General features: G+C 36.8%; 1 pseudogene; it reads right to left on the reverse strand.

The window, feature by feature from the left end:
* Positions 1–696: 696 nt before the first annotated feature.
* LOC107748918 (IQ and AAA domain-containing protein 1-like) overlaps positions 697–8,051 on the reverse strand; it is a 64,055-nt pseudogene continuing 56,700 nt past the window's right edge.

Consider the following 8,051-nt stretch of genomic DNA (forward strand, 5'->3'; position numbering starts at 1 on the left):
CATTTTTGGGTGGACTATCCCTTTAACCATTTCATAATCATTTTGAACTAACTGCACCCATGGTCATTTGACAACTATGTAGTTTGATAAACACAAAATGTCCAAATGCTTTTTGTCTTAATTAATTATATATTAATTGACCCTTGTTTTTATATTTTGTTATCCAATACAATGACATTTATACATTATTATATTTTAAAGTGTCACATTCAGATTCCAATGTAATGAAAGAATTTTTCAGATCAGGTTCATCTTTTAATGGCTCACTGGCTTCAGGTCAGGTTTAAGAACACAAAATAAATATTAACCAATACACCCAGCTTTGTACTTGCACATGATAATTTTCATGCAACACTATATAACCCAAAAATTTTTTTTTCTAAAAAACAATAGCCAAATTTGCAGCAGAAAACCTCAAGTATGAAATATCATAATTAGCCATCAATACAACTGAAGAGAAGACTTGATGCTAACAAAACACACAGATGAGAACCAAAGTCAAACAAAACAAACAAAAACACCCCACAAAATGTACTGATTGAGTAACAAAGGAAAGGATAAAACATACTGGTAGACATACAGTACGTACAGTAGACTCTCCTTTGGGAGATGTGCTAATGCCCTCTGCTGGCCAGAAGAGAAACTGTGGCTGTGTTTGAATTTAGGCTCTGATTGGATGACCTGTGTCAGCTGTTTTGTTAGTTTAAAATTTTAGATCGTCCATTAAAAAATGAACTTTTTTCACTTCTTTTTCTTTCTCTTTTTAGTCTTCCCTTCCTTTCCTTTCTTTTGTGATTTTCCTCCTTTTGTTTTCCCTTTCTTGTGATCTCCCTCCTCCTCACTGGTCTTGGCCGCTCGTGCCCATTTTTTGCCTAGAGGTGTCCGGCTGTACCATGCCTATCAATACAGAAAATACAAATATAATGTACACTCATTATACATATAGCTGGGTTCAACACATGCACCCCTCCAGAAAGCATCACAAAAAACTTACTTTAAAGGCTGCCTCCTCTTCTTTGTAGACAGGGTCTTGTCTTGCAAGAGGGGGGATGAACTCCACCGCAGTGAGGGGTCTCTTGGTCTGCTGGTTGAGGTGGTGAGAGTTTAGAACAATTTGGATCGCCTGAAGGATGTGTCCCTGAGTGTAACCATCTGTTACTTTAGCTAGAGAGCTCAAATCCAGCTTAGGGCCCAGCTGAGCACCACCTGCTTGGAGCTGCTCCTTCCACAGAGCTAAACATAAAAGATACATTTATAAATTCATGTACACAATAATAAAAACTACATACAATGAAGCAGATTTTAGTAGGGCTGTTCGATTCCGAAATTTTTGGAATCTGGTCCGATTCCGATTCCTCACTGTTGTTTTCGATTCTTTCTCGATTCTTGTTTTTTTTTAGATTGAATGAATATAATCTCACCATGAATGCAGGATAAAGGTCGTAGAAAGTATACTTCTCATAATATGAAGCTTTATTTGTAAAAAAAAAAAAAAAAAATAGATACATAAATTTTAATTTTGTCTGCTTTGAAATCGAAATTTTTGATCGTGAAATTAGTCATAGTCCACAGCTCAGCAGGGACATGCGATTATCGCATGAATTGAACATGACATGAAGTGTCTAAAATAAATGTGCACAGTTCAGCTGAATGATGAAGTTTACTATGACTGTATGCTTTGCACAATATTAACAAACTGTACACTGAAACAAAATAACCAGAACATGAACAATAACTGATAGAGCTCGTGGTTTATCTGTCAATCAGATGATCTGTCGTGCAGCGCTCAAAATTGTGGACAAGCCAGGTCCACCGTAAAATAACCTCTGAATCGTTTTTTTTAAACTGGTTCTAATGACTTCTAATCACTTTTAGCGAGCATGAGGGAGGCGAATGGTAATAAAAATATAAAAATGAAAATAATCTTTTATCTCACAACTCTTGTAATTAAGGCTTTTAGCGAGCATGAGGGAGGTGAATGGTGCTTCTCAAAAGGAAGGCTGCATCCTAAAATTTAAATGATCTCAGTACCGACTCGTTTTCTTTCAGATTATTTTCGTGAATTTAAATGTGTGCAGCTTTCGTAGGATGCAGCCTTCCGTTTGAGAGGCACCCATAGATAAGCTTTGTTGAACTGAAAAAGGCTCTGAATGAGGAGTCGATTGCCCTTGATGGAATTGATTCCAACCTTTGGAATCGACTCTCGATTCCCAACACCTCGGAATCAATTCTTTTTGGAATCGATTCCCAGCCCTAGATTTTAGTGATGCAAACTGAACTAAATATGTCAGTAACTTGAAATGTGAAAGCAGTCTCAGAATAAAACTAAAATTAAACACACACAGATGTTTACTTACTAAATCTTGAAGCATAATCTGGCCTAGGGATCAAAATGATCTTCTTGTAAACTTTACAGAAAGGTTTTATGTCTGCATCAAAAGGTCTGCGAGTCGTCCCCACCACTAACACACGGTCCTCTGGTTTAATAGATTTCAGGACCTTTGGCAGGTTTTTCTTTAGTCTTTTGGGTTCCATCTAGAATTAACAGAATGAAGAAAAAGCTGAACTGAAGAAAACAATAGAGTTATACAGGGGTGTTTTTTTTAGTCCAAAACATTGAAATGTTTTAGCATTTTAGCACTTCTGGTTCCATTGTCTCAAATGGAATTTTTTTTTTTGAATGGGGTTTTTGGTTAAATGCCTGAAATAAGGCCTATGGTTAACACAAGCTCAATATGTTTTCACGTTTTATTCCACAACATAAAAATCAGTACCCCCTTGTGAAAAGTGAAAAAGCGACTGCTAACAAGTGGCTAAATGGGACTACAGAAGTTATTTGGGATCTGTAGTTCATTTATAGCCAGTGAAAAAATCCTATTGGGTTTTTGTTGATTGAATCTGGGTGATGCTAATTTCCAGGCTGGCCTACAAAAATATATCATCACTGCAGCACTCTGTTAATGTTAGCACAGTGTATCTTCATCTTTAACCACAAGAGGTCAGCAGAGGCCACCTCCTCACATTGACAACAACTTTAAAAACTGACTTTGCTCACACTGAATGACTTTTGAATGAAGGACTAAACAAATGAAGAAGAATATCACAGCTGATGGTCTGGTATTAGACTTGTATGCAGGGATGGGTTCAAAGTTATGTGTTTATTTAGTAAGTGTTCTAATGACTGTGAATGTAAGCTGACATGTTTTTCCCCTGCCGGTAGACAAACCTCTTTCTCCAGCTTTGGAACTTTTTTGTAGAATGTTTTCTCAGCGTCGCCAATCCAAATAACTGAGGGCTGCAGCTGCCGAGCCACCTGCCAAAACACGACAATGTTCCTCCAACGCAGGCCGAACGGTACAACAACACAAACAATCATCTCAGCTCTCTCACTCACAAACAATCACTTATCAGCCAGAAAAGAAACAACACTGACTGTAATCAGCACTGCCCCCAAAACACATGGTACCACATTAGTGAAGTGAATGCTTTAATATCATTTGACTGAAAACAATGCGTCCTGTTCACTAATGATTAACAAAGTTTTCTGTAAATAAACTATGTTCCCTCTAATTTTTGTTGTTTATTGAGCCAAACTTAATTTCTAATGGGCGGGCCATTTGGCCATCTGAGCAGAAACCCCTCTCCCATGTACCAGAACATTTTTTGTGAAGAAATTCTACAAACAAACAAACAAACAAATAAATATGTTAATAATAATACAAATTATTATTATTAATTAGATTTTGGTAGATGATGCTATATTTTACAGTAACTATATTTTTAATATTGGTAAGATATAGGCCATACCTTTACCCTCACACTTGATAACCGTTTTATAATTTAAGATAGTTATTAAAGAAGATACTCAGAAGTCATGTTATTTTCTGATCAAATAATAAGTGAAGAAAGAAATGTTATACATTGTGGTTCTAGGGAGTTTGGACGTACAATAAAATTAAATCAAAATGAATTTAATTGAAATCAGACTTATTTAGTGTGTGTATACATCTAAAAGACGATACACTTAGATATTATCAGTAAATAATAATATTTTAGCTTATTTTATATGTTTATATTTTATATTAATGTTATATACACATGTTTGTATGTATAGGTTTTCTGGTATTCTGCATGCATAAAATCTTCATACTATGCATAGTATATACATAGTATATTCTGTAGTAAGAATTAGTATAATAGTATGTTTCTGCCTCAGTCTTGTTTTCCTGACAAAAATCAAATATGGCCTCTGTGGGCTTCTGTATGTTTGGAAACTGTCAATATACAGTATTATAACTCTCTTTTAGTACTGCTATGAACTTAAAATCTCTGTAAGTTTTTGTTTTATGATGCAGTCCATAGTGAATTAATCAGCACTGCATATTTCCACACAACAATGTTATACTGGTTCTAGGGAGTCTGGACATACAATAAAATTAAATCAAAATGAATTTAATTGAAATCAGACTTATTTAGTGTGTGTATACATCTAAAAGACAATACACTTAGATATTATCAGTAAATAATAATATTTTAGCTTATTTTATGTTTATATTTTATATTAATGTTATATACACATGTTTGTATGTATAGGTTTTCTGGTATTCTGCATGCATAAAATCTTCATACTATGCATAGTATATACATAGTATATTCTGTAGTAAGAATTAGTATAATAGTATGTTTCTGCCTCAGTCTTGTTTTCCTGACAAAAATCAAATATGGCCTCTGTGGGCTTCTGTATGTTTGGAAACTGTCAATATACAGTATTATAACTCTCTTTTAGTACTGCTATGAACTTAAAATCTCTGTAAGTTTTTGTTTTATGATGCAGTCCATAGTGAATTAATCAGCACTGCATATTTCCACACAACATTTCTCAGATTCAGTTCCATAATGAAAATCAATGGATTTGGGTATTGGCTCCAGCTGAAACGCTGCTCATTCATTTAGCAGTAATTCAAGAAAACACTAGCTCTTTTTCCCACACATATTTGAGTTAGCCTTCTGGATTTGCGGATTTGTTTTTGGCCTCCACAGCAGAAACATCAGAAGCTACAGATTAGAAAGGAACAGTATACAAACTAACTTCCATAAATGTACTTAAATAAAACCTTTCTCTACTGTTTGTAACAGAGAGCTTTACATTGGGCAGAATTTGGAGATTAATCTCCAAATGACTAAGCAAGCAGGAAGTCATGTTGGCACCTGGTTTTATTCCCAGCATGCATTAGGAGAGGTGCTGAAAGACCACCATCCAACACAATGCTGAGCGCAGAATCTTAGAATCCCCCTGCCACATCCTGTCTTGTTTATCTGCTGTGCCAAATGCTCTCAGGAACAGTTCTTCAAGTAGAACTTCCAAGCCTGGTATTTCCCTCTCTTAAGGACACAAATAAGGCCACTAGGGGTGTGACGAGACACTTATCCCACAAGACGAGACGAGACACGAGACTGGGTTCACGAGAACGAGACGAGATGAGATTTTTCGACTTTTTAAAGAAATCCTCAATGATGAAATATATATAGGGAAAAATAGTCTTTTATTCAACTGAAAAACACAAAATGCAAAAAATGTAGGTGCATTTTGAAATCAACTTGTACTTTATTAAATTAAACTTCTATTTTAATGAATTATATGCAGCAATAAACAACATGTAAACTAGAGCTGCACGATTCTGGATAAATTGAGGATCATGTTTTTTTTATATATAAATTGGAGATCACGATTCTGAAGAAAAAAAAGAAAGAAAACTAAACAAAATAACATTAATAGACACAGACAAATCGTTGTCATTTAGAAATACGACCATGTGAGTTTTGAATCGAGATTGCGATCTTTAAACAATTAATCGTGCAGCTCTAATATAAACACTGCAAATTGTATTGCGAGGATATCGTCACGTATCTTGTGCCACGAGATCTCGTCACATCCCTAATGGTCACAATAAACTTTCCTGGCGGGCAACTGCACAAATTTCACAGCGCTTTATTGATATGAGCTGTCTATGCTCTGTGATTTATTACTAAAGCTTTATTACTAAAGGGAAGAGGTAATGTGGGGATACAGTTTTGGCCTCCTAGTTTAAACACGCGAGTTTATTTATGTACAGTACTAAACACTTCTTGATATGTTGAACATCAAGTAAACAACGTCTGTTTAAAAGTATTTTGTTACAACGTTGACACGGAGAGGAACGTTTTTCCACTTGCATTAATGTTTATGTTTGGATGTCATGCCAGAATATTTTTCATAAACAGAAAAACATTTCACTCCATTTTAGAAGATGAATAGATGATGACAGCAGTCAGTCAATATGTTGATTGATCACCTTTTATGACACATGGAGCTAAAAAATCTCATGCAGTTTCAACATTGGAATCTTGGCTTTCTACATTCCCAGGAGGTATTTGGAGAGAGACCTCAGATGATTTCTCCTCACCTTGAAGACCATGTGCAGGAGGTATTGCAGTCCGCTTTTGCCGGGATATTTGCCAGCTACCGTTGCTGGGGAGAGGTCAAATAGGTTTGCCCCGGTCTCGGTGCACAGGCCATGGACCAACATCTTCTTCCCAACACCTGCCGGCCCCCGTAAGCAGCAGAGCCCGGATCAGGGGTCCTCTTTCATGGACGCACTGTGAGCCTATGGAGACCAGAAGAGGGAGCAGTGAGTGTTCATTCTAATATCTTGTATCTTCTGTGTTCTAACCCTTTCTATGTTCCCATCGTCGATCTTGACCTCCTACACTTTTATCATTAATTTTACTGACATTATTCTGCACAAATACTGTATATCAGATAACCGTCTGTACACACCAGTGGAATAAGAGTAAATGATTAAAAGTCATCTCAAGAGTATTGCCAGATGATTTCCGATATAATATTGCTGTAACAAAGAAGGAAAATCCCCTTTGACTCCAGCTGTTTAAACTCTAATACAACTCACCTAATCATTCACTTATATCTAAAGACAGGGAGGAACTGTGAACTCTATACTCATTTGATTAGGAAGTCAGATGTCAGCAAAGGTTGATTGCTCTGGCTGCCGGTGCTCAGTAATAGAAGAACAATAGTTGAATGGCTCTCTGGGGCTAAAACACAGGTGGTGTGAGATCCTTCTGATGGATGCCGTGGTAAAAGGGCTCCAACTGGACAGAGCTCAGGATGCAGTGAGTGGGCATGAATGTGAGACCACACAGAAGCACAAACAGAAGCATACACAAACAAATGTCTACCGGTGCACACACAAACATCCGGCCACACACACACATTTGGACAAACAAACACGTCCACACAGATGGAAGGCTTGCACATAGCAGGTGCTGCGCAATATCACGTCTCTGTTCTCAACAAGTCCCAAAAGCACTATAAAAGTATACCGGTGGTCCATATTTGATAACATTATATTTAAAGGAGACATATTATGCCCCTTTTTACAATATGTAATATAAGTCTCTGGTTTCCCCAGAATGTGTCTGTGAAGTTTCAGCTCAAAATACTCCACAGATCATTTATTATATCATTTTGAAAATGGCTATTTTGAGTGGAAGCAGAAACACGCTGTTTTTCGGGCCTGTCTCTTTAGATGCAAATGAGCTACTGCTCCCCGCCCCCTTTTCCAGAATAGGGTTGTGACTTTACAGCGTGTACCTGCTAAAAACATCTGTTTTGGTTCTGATTATCATATTTATCGTGCTGAAATCATGCGTTTTAAACCATGAGTTTAAACTTCTGATATACGGTTTTCTAAGCGCACACATCCGAAGCACATGGACAGAAAGCGGCTGTCACAGCATGCGAGTACTAAACTAAGTTCTCATACAAACACACGAGTTACAAAAACAGTCAGTTATGTCTGTGAAGGTAAACCGCTGGGAAATAAATTGCATGTTTATTTTAGATCTGTGTGGCAGCAGCAATATACATTAAAATAAATCAATAAATCCACTGCTGTCTTGTCTCCTCTGAGGCTGGGACTCTAAACAGTGTTCTGTGCTCGTCTGTGCAGCCAAAGACAGAACAGTTAGCATGTTTTGCTCAAACTTTCGCC

Source organism: Sinocyclocheilus rhinocerous, unplaced genomic scaffold (assembly GCF_001515625.1).
Source record: "Sinocyclocheilus rhinocerous isolate Xijiao unplaced genomic scaffold, SAMN03320098_v1.1 scaffold1371, whole genome shotgun sequence".
Classification (NCBI taxonomy): domain Eukaryota; kingdom Metazoa; phylum Chordata; class Actinopteri; order Cypriniformes; family Cyprinidae; genus Sinocyclocheilus; species Sinocyclocheilus rhinocerous.